This window comes from Phaenicophaeus curvirostris, chromosome 3 (genome assembly GCF_032191515.1).
Source record: "Phaenicophaeus curvirostris isolate KB17595 chromosome 3, BPBGC_Pcur_1.0, whole genome shotgun sequence".
In the NCBI taxonomy this organism is placed as follows: domain Eukaryota; kingdom Metazoa; phylum Chordata; class Aves; order Cuculiformes; family Cuculidae; genus Phaenicophaeus; species Phaenicophaeus curvirostris.
This window is the reverse complement of record NC_091394.1, coordinates 83,420,907-83,440,521: the sequence shown is the minus strand read 5'-3', so window position 1 is coordinate 83,440,521 and position 19,615 is coordinate 83,420,907. Positions and strand designations below refer to the sequence as shown.

The window sequence follows — 19,615 nt, the reverse complement described above, 5'->3', positions numbered from 1 at the left end:
ACGTAGCCCTTTCTTAGGTATATCTTTCAAATTCTCCGTATTTGTTTTTACTGCTTTGACTCCCAAATAGTCCAGACTATTTTCTGTCCATATCCTGCACACCAGTCATGCACAAAAGATGTCTCTTTCCACAAATATAAAACTATTAATCACAACTGTTGTATTTACAAGTCACTGTACGAGTGACTCTTGCATATATTAGTCATAATGTAGTACATAGCTTTATTTCCTTCATTTGAAAATAGCTAATGATCCTTAGTGCAATGTGTCAATGTCAATAATATCAGTCTGTTTTGCAATGTGGAAGAACTGAGGGGGAAGGAATGGGTCAGGGATGAGTTGCCTGGTTTGAGTTGGTTTTTTTTTGGTTTTGATTGCACACACTGAATGGAAAAAAAATATAATGTATACAGCAAAACTTCCAAAACTATCCAGGTTTTTCAACAGCCTATTAAGGGTATTTCTGGCCATTGTTAAATAACAAGTTTAACACATAAATATTTGAGTATGTCATAAGGTAACTGTTTTATGTGAGCAATGAAAGGAACTAAAAGCAGTGGAGTCAGGAAAGCGGGTGGGTGGAAATTGAAGTAGTAAAGACTATTTTTTTGCCCTCTGTGGGATCAGTTTATCCAGGCATTGAAGTAGACAAGGACACATGTTTTTTTCTGGGTCATGATCTGCACTTCACCACATCAAGATCCCAAGTGCAAATGAATGCTGACCCATCAGCATTATTTTTGCCTGATTCATGCTGTGCTTGGTAAAGCCTTGTGTAGAGGCATGTGATCCAGCTCCTGAAGACTGAGAGGTATGAATAAAAGTGAGGTTTCTGAGTGAGAGAGTAGAACCAAGTGACCTATGGCTGCTGTGACTTGTGTAGGTTGATGTGCTCTTCCCAAAAGGAGTGACTATTTCCAAAGAATTCCTCTTTCAAGACTGATAACCACTGAGGAAAATTAAGTAAGCTCTTGAATAAGTTTAAAGGATGTCTACAGTTGTTTCATGTTTTTCAACAAAGACAATGGCATTGCCATTTCACAACTAAATGACGTGGTTTATATTAAACTTGGAGTCAACAAGCCCTAGAGTTAACCAAGGTGGCATTCTTGTTAGGTTACTTGTTTCTAAAGACTAAACATTAAAAGAGGTATCGCATTTATGTTTCAGAGTTGTGAATGTGTATTTATTCCTATGCAGAGGTCAGACAGAAAGCAGGTCAGGGTAAACTTCTCACTCAGATTAGAAAGCATCAAGTTGTCTCAAGTCAGGAATGAGTTACAGCAGTCATGTAGACTATTGGAGAATTATGAATTCTCCAAATGGAGGAACTGGGGCCCTGACAACTAGCTGTAGGTGACCCTTGCCTGAGCAAGGGGATTGGATAAGATGACACCCAGAGGTCTCTTCCAGCCTCAGCCATTCTGTGACACTGATTCTGTGAATAACAACACTAACCTTTCTTCCTTTTGTTCTAAAAATCCCACAGTCCAAGATCAGGAGATGATGCAAGGCAAATTTCTGCTTATCGGTAATCACTCCTAGCATGAAGTAGTTCATCAGATCATGTGTTTGGAAGATCGAGGGTAAGGCCGCCCTTACACAAAGCATTGCATGCTTTGAGAGTTAGATGTATTAGTTCGGTTGAATGTAGTTATTTGCTTGTCCTTGTGTGTGTGCTTGAAAGAGATTCTTAGGGGACTGGTAGAGACCACTAAAGCTCATGTGTTACATTCCCATGTTTACCTTCACAGTGTGACTTTCCCTCCAGTTGTAACTGGAAATTGTGACAGCGTCTCAGTAATTTTACCAACGCATTGTGTGTCTGAGATTCCCAATAGCTATTACTGCACCTCCTAAGCCATATATATTGGGGTTTGCATTTGATGTTTGTATTGGAACAGAAAGCGCACTTTTTTTGTGAAGTGAAATATATATGTATATATTTGAAAGATATTTCCTTTTCCTAAACTTAATCTGAGACCTCACATCAGTATCTATGTAAATAAATCTTTTCTGCAATAAAAACATGTTTCTAGTAGTCTGTCACATTAAAATAAAGATTTGGACACAGTGAGAAGTTGTAAGTGGAAAAGAAAAAGCTATTTACAAGAAATCAAATGAAAGAAAACTTCTTTTGAGTGAAACATCTCAATTGTACAGAATTGTTGCTTTATATTAGAAGATACTGTAGTGAGTTTTAATATTGTTATGTCCAGAACACAGCAATTTCATAACAACTATTCATATTATTACGTTCATAACAAGAATAACACTGAAAAATACTTGCATATAGGACCTCATTCAAAGATTACTAGACTCATTTATAGCTTTTTTTTTCCCATTGGCTTCAATGCACTTTGAACTGAACCAGGTTGACCTTCCCAGAAACACTGGAAATGCTGGAAGGAAGATGAATATGGAACTGAGGCAGGGAGAGCTAGAGGTAGTAGCATGTTCTGACAGGGGATGATGACAGGACAGGGGGCTCAGGTTGGTTTGATTTGCTGAACTTCTGGTTGAAATGTGGGAGAAAATGCTGCCATCTCTTTTTTTTTTTTTTGTTGGGAGACACTCATTATGTATTACTCCATATGTATGTGTATGTGCATGTGGGGTTTTTCAGAACTTTGGATGAATGCCTTTTACATAGCATTTTTAAGATCAAAATCTATACAATTATGTGGATTCCTGCATGTAAATGATTTCAGAGAGTCTAGTGGTTTAGCATTTTTAATTTTCGAGTAGATTTTATGATAGTGTAAAGTGATAAATTATCTTTTGTGGCTGCCAGAGTTATTTAACTATCTGTAGACACAGTATTAGCAGGAGCAGCCGATGCCCTGTCCGTGTTGCTTAGCCCTCCCTGGGACACTGTTCACAGGGAAATGTGTTTCCCAGCATTTCTGTGCAAGGCCTTTTTGCTGGCAGTGCCACCAGGTCGCTGAGGAGTCCCAGCCAGCCGTGGTGTGCTACAGTGGGGAGAGCATTTTTCTGCCACGCAGTGGAGAAAGCTACCAAACAAACATAGGATATTATTTACTTTCCATCACTACTGGCCTATGTTAAAACCAATGACATAGAAGAGAAAGGTTCCATTTCCCATTACCAGATATCCAATCCCCCTAGAAAACATCTGTTGAATCTGGGATGATGCCACGGTATTAGCTCTTCTGTTGCATGCTGTTTCATTGGCTGTTCTCAGCGCTGCCCTGTCTATCACAAGGCATAATATCTTTTCAGAGATGTTTTGACCACATCGTTAGGGTCCCCAGTCCCATTTCTTTGAAAATCAGTGGTAGTTTTTTGCCTTTGGCGTACAACTTGAAGTTTAGAAACTTAACTGTGTGCAGGGTGTAAGAACGGGAACAAAAGTTTCTTGATGATTTCATATGACAAAAGTTGTGCAAGGAAAAGAAGTGGGTCTGCAGAAATCCTGCAAGTTGCTGTGTTTATATTCCCAAGAAACTCACACTGGAGTGCCTCAGACACATAAGTAAATGCTCCTCAAAATGCTCATTATTGAAGACAGTATAAGAAAACGTTCTTTAGAATTCATGTGATATACTACCAGCTAGAGGGAGAATAATACAGAAATACTTTTTTGATGATGTGTGCTAAAGCAGCAGGCATTTAAGAGCAATGGATGTCAATCTCTACGTTTTTTTGTAAAGAATTGCAATTTATGATGTGCTAGGGTACACAGTTGGATTATATTTCTGAAATGCATGTTCCATCAGGTAAAATCATTGTGATTATAGCTCTAGTACTTTAAGTAAGTAAGTTATGCACTAAAAGGCTGAAATTGTAAAACAAGTATGCTTATGCTTAACTGTTAATCCCTCTTTGTATCTACACTGAGTAAGCTACAAGAAAAGAGAAACTGCATTAAACAATAAAGGCATAAATGGCATGTTATGTCATCTTGATAAACAATGACTGTTACACTGTTTTCCTTCAAGAAGCAACTGTGGCTGGCCTCTGTATTCTCCCTCAATGGAGAATGTGACTGAGAGTGAAAAAAAATGGAAGATTATTTAGGAGTTACTTTGTTCATGCCTCTCGGGGAAAGCAGCGCTCCTCTGCATCTTCTTGCTTTGTTGTTTTTCCTTCATTTCCTCAGCTCTTATCTATTACAGAAAGCTGGACTTGCTATTTCAACAACTTACTATCATGCGAACTATGAGTTTCAAATAAAGTGAAAAAAACCCCTTGCTTTAAATGCTTTTGCAAAGGTTTGACAGCAGAAGATAATAAATGAAAATAAATATCCAGTATTTCCCCTAATGCAATTTGAGGCATGTCAACGTCAAAGAATTTTCACAACAAATCAACAAATATTTGAATGAAAACAATATACATAAGTTATTTTTCTATATTAGAAACAACTGTCAAACAATTACTGTATGACTTCATGAATTAGTTGGTTGTTTTGAAATATTCATGCTAGGATAAAAAAAAAGAAAGAAAAAAAGAATCAAAAAGGAAGAAAAAAAAGGCAATATGGGCCTTTGAGCTTGAACATATTGTGTCAATCACAAGCATATGCAATGTATCTAAGCCATGAGGTAAAAATTTTCTTTGTAAATTATTTCATAAATAAATAATTTGCCTGAAAAAGTTTATGAAAATATTTTTGCCTTTATTAAGTTCTCTGTAGTTCTTTTGTGGTGAATATAAACAGATTGATACTGACGTCTTCTTGATCTGCCTTATTTTAGCTGGAAATGCAGAATGTATCATGCAAGCACTTTTTACAAAGATACGGTAACAAACTTTTTCTGAGAGATACAGTATTTCATTAGAGTTGTCTACTTGAAACTATAAAGACATATTTTGTCCTTCTCATCTTCACTTACGAACAGCTTTTGCGGTTTAATTTTAAAAGCATTATGCACAGAGAGGCTTGTGTCTTTTAGAAAATACATCTTTCTAGTATTTGTTCAACAGGTGAAAAAAAGGTGTACGTGTTATCAAAGTTTACATGTGTTGCAACCTGCGCTTTCATTGTTACCGATATCCATGGTTTGTCTGTCATAATGTGAATAAAAGCTGTGAAGGCTGCAGCCATACATACACACATGCCGGGATTTAAGGTGTGGGGGGCATAATTTCCTGGTTTAAAATAAAAAGACATGAATAAGTCTCACTAGAGCAGAGAAGGAAAGGGGAATAACCCTTGTTTAAATATTTTCCATCAAGCCCTGCTTGTAAGATGCTTAGCCAAGTCATCGGACAAAATACCTTCTGACTTTAAACCTTCACATGCAAGACATCTACCAAGTCACCCAGGGATGACACGCTCAGCCATAATAATAAAATCTATACTGCAGAAAGGAACATGTTCAAATCAGTGCAAATGGGACAAAAATACTTGCTTTTTCAGAATTGTGCACTCACTGATCTTTGTGAAAGTGGTTTGCCTCTTGGACTGTGATTCAGTTGTGGCAATTGTAGCTTGAGTAAAAGTAAGTAAAGGTTTACATGTTTATAAAGGTTTACAAAGTTAGGAAAGGTTGTCTGTGTTCATATTAGTGAGGTGCTACTGAGCATGGCCCCAGTACTGAAGTATCGAGGCAGACTTTGTAACAAACATTAAATTCTGATATTACTTTCCTTCGCATTCCATATATAAACCTCTCCACTGCTCTGAACTGTTTTTCTGCTGATGGTTATAGAGGCAGTCCCACACATAATCTGTCAGATTTGCTCTCCCTGTCTCGAGGATCCTACTGTGTGCCTCATCACGCAACTATATTTTACCTTCCATTTTCAAAATGACAAGTTCACCTCTTGTATGTGAATTATTGCTTTTCTATTTATAAAGTGCTTTATCAGACAATCCTAGAAGAGAACTTAAGGGGGAAACGTGTTACTGGGTGATTTACATGAGCAATTACTTTACAAATCTGCCAGCGGATTATACTAAACATATACGAAGAATGTTTAAGTTTGGAGCGAGGGCTGCGAACGCCATACGTTTTACAGTAGGGTTTCATTTGCGTCAGCATGTATCTCTGAAGATTTTACGCTTTACATTTCACCACGTATTTGAGAATAAAATAATAAGGAAAAAGTTATGTCATTTCAAACATTTGGGGGGAAGCATTTTCATCTCTCGCGCTGTACTGATTTAACTCTTTTCCAGCTTCTCCCTCGATTAACGTGTTAGTAGTTGCACGAAACCAGAATGCATCTATTTCAATATGAAATTGGTTTAAAACGACTTGTGCGGGAGGAAAAACACACCATATAAAGCCACCTAACTGCAGAAAAATTGTGTCCAAATGCCCAACAAATGTTTACATAGTTTTTAACGCCTACTATATTTGGGACTTTAAAGCCCTTTCACAGGAACGTTTTATGTACTGCTGCTCCTCAGAGAGCGTTTTTACATCGACATACGGACTTCTGGCAATTTGTAGTATGGCAGAAATCAGAGTATTTCAGCCTGAAAAGGTTCTGCGCGGGCAGGAAAAAGTTTTAAGGGTTTTTCTCGGAGCAGCTTGCGACCGACTCTCAGTCAGTGTTAAAGAGCAGGCGGTATCAGGGAGCATCCCTCCCCAGCCCCGGGAAGCGCCTGTCCCCGCGCCTCAGCACCCGCACGGCCACGGCGGGGGCAGCGAGGTGACACCGGGCGGCGCTTCCCCGCGCAGCGCCCGGCTCTCCCCGGGGAGGGAGGCACCTATCGCCTCTGACGCCCCCGCCGCCCCAGCGGGTTTTCGGCCCGCGGGCCGCTCGTGCCCCGGCCGGGGCGGCGGGAGGCGGCGGAGGCCTCGTCGCGGCGCGGCGGGCGGAGGCGGGCGGCGGGGGGCGGCGCGGGCCGGGCCGCCTGCGCTGTCTCTTTAAGGGCGCTCCGTCTGGGGTGGCGCTTTCCTCCGCGAAGGCTCCTTTGATATTAATAGTGTCGGTGTCTCGAAACTGACGTAATGCGGGGAGACGGAGGTCCTGACAAGCGATAACAGTCCTGATAACGCGCCGGCCGCCCCGCCGCTCCCAGGCCGCCGCCTCGCCACCGGCGGGGCCGCCGCGCCGTGCCCCGGCCGAGCCCGCCGCCCCCTCCCCGCCGAGCGGGGCCGAGGGGGGAGCGGCGGCGCCGCGGCCCCCCGCGACCCCCCCCCCCCCCGCCCCCTCCCCGGCCACATAATCCGCGGCCAACTCCGCCGGCGGCAGGAGACGGTTCATGGCTCGCGCCGCGGCTCCACCATCTTCCAGGCTGCCGGGGCTGCCGCTGGCGGTTAATCAACAGGTAAAGGCGCGGGGGGGCGCGGGCGGCGGGCAGGGCGCCGGGGGCGGGGGCTCGGCGCGGGGGGGGGGGGGCCTCCCCAAAAATGCAACGACCCCCCCCCAAAGAAAAAAATAAAGCGAGGGGGTGGGGGCGTCATCGCGGCGGGGGGGGGGGGGGGCGAAGCGGGGGGGGGGGGGCTTAGATTGCACAGGTTTTTTTTTTTGGTGCATCCTCCCCCGCGCCCCCCCCGCCGGCGGGTCAAAGCCATGTGTGATGGCTGGAAAGTGGCGACTTCAAAACCGCGGTAGCCCCGGCGGAGGCGGGAGGGTCAAGTTCAGCGGCGGGCAGGGGGCCGGGGCGGCTCTGCCCTCCCCGTGTGTGCGGCGGGTCCCGGCCCGGGGCGCCCCGGGGGGAGGGGAGGCGCGGGGGTGGGAGCGCGGGGCGAGCAGAGCGGGTTCGCATCCCGGGAGCTGCAGTCGCGCGGTCCTGCCGCTCCTGCCGCTGCTGGAAGTTTTAATGGGGATCATGACAAGCGGGGCGCAGAGGCACCATCATGAAGAGTAGTAAGTTTGGGAAAAACTTTTTTTTTCTTTCTGTTTTTTTTTTTCCTGTTTTTTTTTTTTCTCTCTTTTTTTTTTATTTTCTCCCTTCTCCTCCTCCTCGCCACCCCGGGGGAGGCCGGGTGCGGAGCCGCGCTGCGCCGGGAGGGGGGCTCGGGATCCCTCCCGGTCACACCGGGGGAAAAGGCGACACGATGGTGGTGATTTTTTTTTGTTGTTTTGTTTTTCTTTTTTTTTTTTTTTTTTTTCTTTTTGAAATCAGAGCGCAGAGACGTAAAAGTTTCCCCTCTTAAAGGCGAAGCTCTGCTCTCAGCGCTGCGTCCCCACGCTCGGCTCTCCCCTGCCTGCTACAACTTTGTGGAGCGTCTCGCTTCTCCACCCCCAGCCCCCCAAACTTCTCTCGTCCTCGGGGGCTGCCGGCGAGGTGCAGCTCCTCGCTGGGGCTACCCGCCTGTTTGCTTTCCGAGAGGGCGGAATGAATGGAGCCGGGATGGAGGGTTGCGGGGATGCCCGGGGGGAGCGGGGCCGCGCTGCCCTGGGACGAGCAGCTCCCCAAGGGGGCTTGACATTTCGTGGGCTTTGTTTATCTGCCTCCCTGCTGCAAATCAAGGCGCTCAGACATCCCGACACTCCTACGCGGTTTCTAGTGGGGCCCGCTAGCCTCCTTTATGCCTTTTTTTTTTTTTTCCTCCACAATCGGTTGTGTTTTCAGTCTGCAAATGGCAAACTTCTCGAGTGCACTGAGTGAGCTGTGGGCATAAGTGATGGGTTGAAGTGGAGAAATGTCTCCTCTCCATCACTCCTTCCTCCGCCAGTGCCAGTACCTTGCCTAGTACTGGTAGGGCTGGAGCCAGGGGCACTTCAGCACGCTTGGGGGACCAGGGCGACAGATCCTCTCTGAGGGGAAAGAGTTTCTAGAAAAAAGAGTGTAAAGCGTTATGCGGACCATACTCCATTCCCTGTTTCTACAGCACGGAGTGCATTTTGAATGTTGATTGAAACAAACAATAATACACTTCAGGTTTTACGTAACCAAATTCAGTAAGGCTCTCAAGGAACCATCAAACTTCTTCGCCATTCAGGCAGTCTTCTTCAGCTGTGCAGTTGACTCCTATGGATGTTCATGGCATCATGTTACTTTCCTGTTGGTTTTAGGAAAAGTTGAACATTTAGAAAAGATTGCCAGAGTTAAAAATGCAAGGGGCAGCAAAGGAAAGTAGTGGTAAGAGCCAGTTCCTGACGTGGACAAAATGGGAATAAAAGTTACAGTAGTATTCTGAACTGCAGTTTATGTTTGCCTCATGTTCACAATATGTGTGTTAGGTTAGACAGCCCTCTCAGATATTCCACCAGAGTGACATTTAAAAAAAGTCCTCCAAAGAGTGAGGAATTTTTTTTTTTAAGTACTCTGAGTCTATGAGTAAATACAGGGTTTGTTTGAGAACATCAACTATTTCCTGTAAATTGTGATGGTGACAAGACTGTCTGGAAATGATATCAACACTTTGAAAGATTTTCTTTTTTTTTCTTTTTTAACCACTGAATGAAAGTTTGGTAATAATGCAGTCAAACCAAACAAGTTGAACCTTTATCTGCAGGAGGGAGAGCAAGAGGCTTTTTCATTTTTTCTGTCTTGAAAAATGTGTACCTGCTTAAAGTTTGCCACATTCAATCAATATCGCTGGGGTTTAGAAGTACATCAGTGCCTATATGCAAGTTAATTCTCAGACTGTTTGTGACAACAGAAGTCTGCTTCTCTTTCAAGAGAAATTAGATGAGAAGTGTAGTGAGTTCGCAATCTTCTGTCTGATTATGGCTTTTTTTTGTTACATATCTTAACTTTTCTCTGTTTGAATCTTTGCATATATGTAGTCACAACAAAGTAAGTAAAGTGCAAAGTTGCATCAGCTTTTAAGTTTACATGTTTTCCCTGTGATCCTCTAAGACAGACTCTAACACTGAGCAATCTTTGCATGTGAGAGTATGGCTTTATTTTTTTCTTAATTTCCTAGTAATGCTAATAAAGAAAAAAATGTAAATGATAACTTCAGAGATCTGAGACTTCTTTGGGCATCAAGCAGTTACTATGCAACCAGGTTATCTTCTTATATTTTTAATGCATTTTTAGCGTAATTTATACGATATATTTGAGGATTGCCTTATGTTTTTATTGTTGATCCAGTAAATTCAGTATTATTTTACGAATCCCTGGCAGGATTATTTTTCTGTCATACCTTGTCTATCGTTTGTAGCAAACTTTTGTAGTACACACTGTTATCACGCGTACTCTAGCTGAACATTATTATTCACATGTCGTGATTGTGCATTAATAACAGCGTAGTACTAATTCCTGTGTGTGGATTCGAGTGTCTGTGAGATGCAATGGTTGCTTGTTAAATCTCTGCATTTCAATCATATTATATTTTAATGCTAGTTGACACATAGGGTTTTATATTTTCAAAGCATTGTGCAAACAATGACTAATTACTTTCTGTTCATGTGAATTACCTCTTTTAGCACTTTATCAGGTAGTTGCTTTGAAACAAAACTGTTTTACATTACAGTGTGAAAGAGTTAAAAAATTAGCAAAGACGTTTAGGGAAAACCCAAAATTTTAATTACAAACAGGCAACTATGGGTATGTATTTAAATTTTTCTTTTTATGTGGAACTTCCCTTCTTAGGTTGGGGGGGGGTGTATGTGTATGAATATTTATGTCTCTTACAAACTCTTGACAATATTTTAATGTAATAATTTTAATAGAAACATTCTCAGATCTTAACTTCAGCCACACTGGCAGTATCACTTTAATAAAGGTCTGTGGGTAACACCAAATATAACATTGTGAGAAAGTTTATGGTTAAATATTTTTGAACATGATAGGCTGGGAATCTGACAGCTCTTTTTGTTAGGTGAAAGTAAAGTGGAAATAAATTACATTTCTTAATGCAGTTTCAGTTAAAACAAACTGCCACCCGGCAGTAAAAGTATTGGCCTTGAACAGAAATATATTCTGATTAAGAGATTCTAACTGGTGTGTAAAATGAAGCCATTCATTCAGTAAACTGACAACTTTCCAGTTGGTGTTTGCCCATGCTTAATTTAGTTTCCTCAGCACAACTAGTGAGGTAGTCTGGGTCTGTTTTTGGCAATCCTGGGCGACTGTAAGCTCGGGCATTTTTGCCCCAAATATTACACCGCATGAATTAAAAAGCAAGTGGTTAAAAAGGAGAGCAGGCAGGTGTGAGGGGAAAAAAAAAAGAAAAACTTTCTTTTTTGTTCCTGAAACTTTCTGAAGTTCTTACCTAGTAAGAAAACAATGCTATTTTCAAATACTGGTGATTAATACTATAGCCAGCGTCGTCTGCACCCATCTATTGTATAAATACCATTGCCTGTTGACCTTTGGATACATTAATTACAGCATATCTGGTCTAGATTCTACTATTTTTGTCTGTCCAGAAGATAAATAAAAGTGCCCTTTCAAGTCCTCCTGACGAAGGAGAAGAACTTTTTTTTTCCTTGGTACTGTTATGAATTATGCAGTTCTTTTTCCTACCCTGTGCCAACGAAGTTCTCTTTTGACTTCAAAAAGATAAGCCTGCATCCAAAGAGAGAATGTTGGATTACTTGAAGACTACTTTTTCTTCAGTTTTTATGATAGATACGGACTTTCTGGGCTTTCCTTTTTTGGATAGTGTGTTTGCTAATTGAAACAAAAACACATAATGAGTTATATCAGATGATGTGAAGGATTAAAGTACAATTACACTATTAAATAGTAAATGTTTACAAGGGCAAGACACACAAGTACATTTTTCAGATTGTGCTTATTATTTACTTCTTGATGTTGGTTTGCACCTAATCAATAAAGAGCCTTCCAGAAGGCAGCTCCTTAGCCAGTTGTATACGTGCCCAGAACATAAGAAACGCTGCTGGGGCAGAGGAGTGCGGCGGTGAGAGAAGTGGTGGCATATTTTTCTACCTTCTTGTCATGCAGACCAAGGCTCAAATGAAACAGGGAGCAATGGGAGGATAACTACCATTACCATGCTCTCAGTTTAAGTCCCCAGTGGACATTTTGTCACACCCCAAAAGCGTTGCACAACTGAACGCCATTCCACTTGATGTGTCGTCTGGAGTCAGAGGAGTCTCTGGTTTGGCATCACGGGATTTAGAAGACTGTGATTTAGGTGAACTGGCATTGCTGTGTGTAAGAAACTTTGTTTAATAGCCATCTATGTTTTATTCATGTTCTCTGCTATCAGTTTTGTATTTTCTAGTACCTTTAAAGTGGTTCTTTAAAATTTAATAATAGCAGCACCAGTGGCAAATACATCTAAAATTTAATAGAAATTGCTAATATTTCTATTGGTGACTTTTATAACAGTCCTGCCACATTAACTAAGTAATCTTACTCCTGCTCTGGATCTCTGTATATGGATTTAGAAAAGCTATAGAGAGAAAATTCTTCATTAAATTGCATAGTGGCCATGAGTGGCATGTCGTAGGACGTTCCTACAGAACCCAGGTAGTTCCATCCCGTAAAGTTCGGTGGAACTTCCCTGTGCTCGCAGGGGATGCGTGCGAGTACAGCAGCTACAGTAGGATTATTTCTGCCTTGCAAATAGAATTATTTTGAATTGAAAGGTTTAGTCCTAATAGTAATTTCTACTTTTTTAACTGCAGTTCATGCATGTCTAATTTCTCGTAAGTCTGCTTTCTTTCCAGGCTCAGATCGATCGGCTTTCCTCCCCTCCCGCCTGGTTTATTTTAAAATATTTAATTTTTAAAATGTTACTAGCTCTTTAAAAACCTGTAATAAATGCTTTACAAGTGGCTAGACACCTTCCCTGGTGGTTTAATTTATACAAGCAGGAAACTTTCTCTCCTTCTTTCTCCCTCTCTTTCTTGTTTTCTTTAAACCAACTGACGTAATGCCAAACTTTGCTTTAAAAGAACAGACAGAAGTAATTGGTAGCTTTTAACTTTTAATAATGTTCTGGATTGGTTTTAGTGGCCAAACTGCCATTTTTTTTAAATTCAAGTAAAAACGGGCTTGTGGCCTGAGGAAGAAAGGCCCTGTTGATGCAGTTATTTTTATTCTTGTTTTTCAATCTGTTATTAAAAATCTTTCCTGCTGAGCTCTGCTGGATTTCTCCAATTGCTCTTTGTGATGGCTGGTGCATTTCAGGTTATGGTAACTTTAAACTGTTTTCTGATTTTTATGTTTATTTTTTCCCCATAGGCACTTTAAGATGTTTTATCCTCTTTATTTCTTTTTTTTTTTCTTTTTTTTTTTCTCACCCCTTCTCTCTCACCCAGCACCCAAAGCTTTCTTTCGGAGAAACAAATTATTTTGATTTGGAGAGCAATAAGATGTAAAACATACCTTTGGTGGCAGTTCAGTGAATATTATTTTCCTGAGTGTTTTACACCTGCTAGTGATGCTGATGGGAAGATATTCACTGCCCATTGCAGAAAATAGGATAGATCATATTTTGAAGAGTGACCACTATCTGTGTGCTCTCCGCCCTGTATTTTAAAACTAAACCAGATTTAAAAATATGTTTAGTAATAGTCTCTAGTGATCTGTATCTGCTTGTATTAAGCTAGTAGAAACAAGAAAACCCAACAAAAGGATTTTTTTTTTAATTAAATGTACTTAAGAAAATCCAGTCTACTGTCTTTTCTTTCCTAATTTCTTTATTCTGTTTAGAGTTTTCTGGCATATTTCCTTAATTTCCCTCTGTGTCTGCTGGGGTTTTGAATACAAGCAAACTTTCTACGGTAAAAGACGCAAGTTAGGCAATAGACTTTCTTGACGAAGTTGACGTCAGGACGACTTCATAAGTTGGCAAGTAGGGAAATCGTTCAAAGACCAAGTTGGCTTGTGCCAGTTTTCCCTTCCTTTAGGGGAGACACTCCACCCAGTAGGAGGTGACCCCACCCAATGTGGAGAGCTATAATTCAGTGGCAACACTTTAAATGTCAATCCTCCCTAGGGTTTAAACCCCAGACTTGTCTTGCCTCAATCTTTCTATTTAATCTAACATTCAATCTGTTGAAGTAACATCTCATCTTCATAAGCACTTTTGGGGCCTGATCCTGCAATTCTCATTCTTGAAAAATACTCATTGACGTCAGGGGGAGTCTTGAATTCAGTAAAGGCTACAGGATTGGCCTCTGCAGAGTTGTGTGTGTCTGTGTCTATCTGTAAGTAAGATTGTGTCTGCTTGATGAATACTGTTTTATCTGTGTTGTTAAAAATGAAATTGTAAATTTCCTTTGTAGTCTTAAAATCTGAAGAAGTCTGAGAGGCATAATGCTGTAAAGCAGATTTTCCTTAATAAATGAAGTGCAGTTATTTTTATTTAGCGTTTCCCCAGATTAACATATGAGTTTAAAAAGTTCCAGTTCTGAAGAATTTAAGGCATTTCTGTCACTTTCCTATGTTTCTATGTGTCATGCTCTAGATGTACTTTTGAATGCTGCTTTTGGCTATTTTTTTCATCTCTGATGGAAAATGAACGTCACAGCCTGTACCTTGGTGCCCACAACAACCCTCGGGTTCTTGTATAAGACTGAGAACTCCCAAGGAAAAATATAGTTTTGAGATATTCTCAAAGTGTACGTGTAATTTTTATAGGTACATTTTACTTCACTGTGGCATCTGCTCACAAGCATCCTTTTCAGATCCCCCAGTACATTTAGCGAGGCTGGCAATGCGAGAGGGAATATATAATTCCATATTGTAAAAATGTTACAGAAAAAGCACTGATGTGCTCATCTCTCAACAGTTTGAAAATATGCCAGCATTTCTAGTTTACTAATATATATGCAAAAAAAAAATCTGTAAAAGTTGATGTTAAAAATCATCAATGCGTTTATGTTTCTCAGCAAGATTTACTTAAACAGTATGCTTCAGTTTTGCCTCAAACCATTTCAAGCCACCTCTGATCCAAGAATGTACCAGTTCTTGGTTCCTGGAAGATTAAGCATGACATTTTCTATTATATAATGAACAGCAGTATTGTTTGAACAAAGGTAACATATTTTGATTTGTGTACTTTTTTTTTGGCAGCTGGCACTAGTGTAGGTCTAAAATGAGTGGTGATCTAACAGTGTAAATATCTGCATGTTCTTGAAACACACAGTATGGATGTAATGTGTTTAAATCATTGAATCTATCTATCTATATTATATAGAATGTGTATGTATGTATATATACAAAGCCGTAAATGGTGTGTTCTGCTATCTGTAGCCTTCAAATGTGTATCCTTTGGGTATTCCTGACCTACTTTGCAAAGTCTGCAAATCTAAAGTACATACCAAAACTTAAAAAATTAAACATACAGCTTGGTGGTTCACAAAAAAAGCGAGAGAGAATTTTTGCTAGTAGTTATTTAAAAAAAAAACAACAAAAAAAGATAGCATAGTCTGCCTAAACAGATACCTTGCAGACTGCTTGTGGATATCCCAGTGACTTTACTGGGATTATTTTAAAAAACAAATTCTCAGTTGATCTAAAAAAAGTTTAAAGTAGATACTGAAGTTAAGTATTGCCTCAAATTCCTATGTGAAAATGTGGTTTAATGTTTAATGGAAGTTAAATGAGTTAGGATAAAGCAATTTTCTTTGGGGGTAGAAGGTTTTCAGTGTTTCCGAAGTATGATTCTTTTTAACTTTCTCACATGCTGCTCTTCAAGCAATGCTGCGAGTTACATGGAACATCATCCAAAACTCACTATGCAGATGAAACTTTGCTTCATGGATTCAGTTAGTGAAAGAAAGATACCTACAATGTCAGTTTCCTAATCTGAACATAGTTTGCTTTTCTATTTAGCATTCTTATTTTTAGGTGTATTAAATATACTCATCAGATGTTCTCCAATTACAGTTACAGAGTGTAAACCAAAAATGCAATATATGCCAATTGTTGCCAAGCTTTCTCCTCCTGGGTGCGTAGATATGGGCACACACATACAATTAATAAAGTAAACTTTGCCCTAAATACCCGAGTCAAAAGCTTGTGAAAATAGATTAACCTTACTATGTGTCTTGCAGCTAAACAGTATCTTACTCTGCTAGAGAAATGAGAGGGAAGAGCTCCTGAGCAGAGGCTGCCTGCCCACGCCACCCTGGCACCCAGCTCTGGATGCTCACGTCTGAGGGCTGCCAGTAAAAATCCCACATCTTGTTTCAGCTATCACAGTGGTAGAAAAGGAACAAGCAGTAACTCAGGTCTCCTTTCTACTGTATACTGTTTTCTGTCTGTGGCCTGCTACAGACATCTGAAATTTATGCTAATAGTCTCCTTCCATGCTCTTCAGACCTGGAGTTTTCTTTAGTGTTGCACTTCTGTTTGCATGTTGCATCTGTCATGAAAAAAATAATATAATGGATTAAATTAATCCTGTATTAGTTGTTTGAGCATACTGTAGGAATGTAAATACTTCTGTGTCATTGAGCTTGTATTTCCAGTCTTATGGGGGGGGTGAGATCAGAAGTTATCAACAACATATATCTGAGTCATTCAGCTACAATAAATCTTCTAACAAATACCCACCCTTTGCACACCCAAAGATACTCTCCAAGACTGTTGAAATGCTGCACACACCTGTATCTTACGTGTAAGTTCATCAGCATGAATAGTAGATGTATCTTCAACCACAGTTGGATAGCATGATAGGCTACATCAGCAGCTATTGAAGTAGTCCATGGACAAAAAGGTTAATTGCCACTAGATTGCTACTGGCTGTATAGCCCTCAAAGTTGTCTTCTCCTTGGGAAAAGTCTCAAGGGTTTGTTAATTAAGAAGAAATGTGGGGTATGGCTCTGACTCCAGCTCTGCCACAATCCAGGATACAAAACATAAAGTGCTTCGTCTCTATCAGGTCAGAAGTGATCATGCATAATCCACTTTTATCTAGGTATCATTCTGTCATATGTAAGGTATGCTCTGTCCTGTTGTCTCTGTTCTGCCTCTCCAGTTCTCCCTCATGCCTGTTGGTCTCTCTTTGGCTGCTACATGCACATACATACTTACTAAAAATACATGGAAATGGAAGTCCATCTGTGTTGGATAATTTTTTTTTTACAAAAACACCAGTGTTTGTATTGTTCTTTCTCTGAGCCCTTAATGAGTTTAAAGAATTTAATGTGACTTAATGAGGATTCTTATTCTGTTTCTGACACAGAGACTAATGAGGGAGAAGTAGAACAAATTGAAAACCAACTTTTACTTGTGGTTAGTTTTGTGATGTCATCAAACACAGGATATTACCACTCCTGGAAAAGTTTACAAATCTAGGCAAAAATCCATTTTGCATCACTGCCCTTCAGTTGTTTACAACATGAAGATTGTTAGCAAGAAAATGAAGTATAGCAAAACTTGTTATTTTTGTTAATGTTTGGGCTGGTCAGATTTTTAGGTGAATGATTTTTATGGAACTGAATCTAACCTGCTATGCCTGGCAACCTGGGGGAAACTTAGATATGACCAAAGATTAATTAAGCCCTCAGATTATGGCATTAATCCCCCCTGTACTTGCGAGGTACGAAAGTCCGTGTAACTTCATCTAGAGTAAGATCCCATCCTCATCTGAAAAATTTTACTTATGTTGCAGCTTAGCGAGAGGGAACTGTGGGGTTTTTTGAGGATCCATGTTAAACTTTCTTACAATTTGCTACTTTAAAGCAGGGCTCAGGACACAGTAACAATATTTTGTAAGGCTCCATCTTGCATTTTTGCTGCCTTGTTCAGGATGGCCAGGTGGTATTATATCTGGCAAAGCTGCCTTTCAGAGGGGCCACGGTTCAGTCTGTCACCTTTAAAAGTGATTCTTCTGGTTTGAAATAAGTTCACCTCCAGAGAGGAAGGGAAAATAAAACGTAGATTTAGGTAATGCACCTGCTTCTGACCCACTGGCTTCACAAACTCACTTTCTTGCTCCTCACCAACTGCTCTCTTTAAGCTTGTAGAAAGAGCAGTGAAGCTGGAGCTCCAGTATTACGCATATATCCATGTAAGTAGGCTATAATGCCCTCATAAAGGTGTATGCCATGCCATGGGCATCAGGGTATTTTTGACAGGCCACAGGAAGCAATGACTTTCGTCATCCACAGAATATGCTTCTGATATAACCAAACTGCAAAAAGTTTTGGCATAGCAAATAAAATGCTTTTCTATACCATCTGCTTTTTTTTTTTTTGTTCAGCAATTGTTAGTATTTTTAACAATATGGGATAAATGGCACAGTGGTGTGATTGCTTAGGTTGGCGTTAACCCTTGGGTTTTCTGTTGTTGCTCAACATAGCGTGTCTGAACTGTGATGGATTTTATTGCTTTGTGTTTTATTTTTTTTTGCAATTAGTTGTTAGTTTCATGTTGTTGACTGCAACGTGAGATAGTTCAAATAAATTAATAAGAATTTGAATTGGAAATAGGAGCATTTTTAACCAACTATCCTGAGCATTATCACGCAAACAGAAAAAAGTGAGTTGTTTGTATGTGTGTTTGGTTTTTTTTTTTCCTTAATTAAGGTTTTCCTAATTCGGTAGTTCAGCAAACTGAGTATGTTCTGAAAATATTTCTCACAGCAGGTCTGAGTCGATAGCTTCTAGGTAGACGGTTTTGTTATGTGAAGTCTAGAGCTGAAAACCTGTTTTCTGGAGTTCTAAAACTATTGGAAAGTAAGATTTATTGGACCTTAAATATCCCAGTGGTGCAAATTTATTTGGTGTTCATGGCAGTCTCAGCTTAACTTTCCTTAGAGATTTGTTGTTGTACTGCATTATCTAAGGAACACTTACAGTGCATTTGTCTAGCTTGCCTTTCTTTCCCCCCCCCCGCAGTAGTTTCTCAATTTTTGTTTGTGCCTATTGAAGTCTTTTCTAACAAAGATGACCTGGCAGTTCTGCTGAACTTCCTGGTGCAAAACATTTTACCCGAATGGGACAAAATTGAGAATCTGAAAAACTGGCATTTTTCAAGTTTTTGCACTTCAGTAGTGGAGTGTGACAGTGGCTAGTTGTCAGTGGGAAGGAGCTTAAAAGATCATCACAGGAGAAAGAAAAAGCAGCTGTGGAATTTATTTTACTGGGTGAAAGGAGACTCATGGTTAAGCAAGCTTTACCTTCTTGAGTTTTCAGAATTTATTGCCCAAAAGACACATGCTTGAATTGAAACAGAACTAGGATGTTGTAAAATCCACTGTGACATGAAGTACTCTTACTGCATATGAACGCAATTTATTTATTTTTTCTCTCCAGCAAACTGTGACTTCCTTTGTCTTGTCATAAGGAATTTCAGATGAAATCTTACTACAGTAAAGCTGCCACAAACCCTGCACTCCTCATCCGTAGCTGTGCGCAGTGCTGTGCGGTTTTCATCAAGCTACTGTGCTTCTTTCAGCCAGGAATGGTAATGCGCTGGCTTTACTTTTGCAAAAAAAATACGTTTTCTTAGAAAATGTACTACATGAAAGAAGGGTGGGCAAGCAGGAGAGCAGACTGAGCGCTCTGATGTATGAGCTGAGATTATGGATGTTGTAATGCCATTTATTGTAGGATACTACAGAAAAATCACATTGGGACCAAAGTTCCCATGGATTACCATGCAATATTTATTACCATTTTCCTGAGTTTTCCCTGGTTAGGATCTAATTCTTCAGTGTCTGGAGCTGCATGAAATTAAGAATTTGTCCATTCACAGAGGAAAATCTTGCCAGCTGCGGGAATTCACTATTTCTTTACCTATATTTATTTATTCCTTCCTCTGAAGTTTCCCAGAGCGAGAGGATTGGGGATGGAAGGCAGAGATGGG

At 40.5% G+C, this 19,615-nt stretch overlaps 1 protein-coding gene across 5 annotated transcripts in view; it reads left to right on the top strand.

The window, feature by feature from the left end:
* The first annotated feature begins 7,118 nt into the window (after nt 1-7,118).
* The window catches only part of TRPS1 (transcriptional repressor GATA binding 1), a 218,859-nt gene continuing 206,362 nt past the window's right edge, over nt 7,119-19,615 (top strand). For 2 of the 5 annotated variants that reach the window (XM_069854565.1, XM_069854555.1), the window contains exon 1: nt 7,125-7,249. The gene's annotated coding sequence lies outside the window, so the exon portion shown is untranslated. Of the gene's footprint in view, nt 7,250-7,680; nt 7,792-11,891; nt 12,002-19,615 lie in introns of those variants that run through there. The other 3 variants (XM_069854564.1, XM_069854558.1, XM_069854556.1) reach the window with 3 other exon arrangements.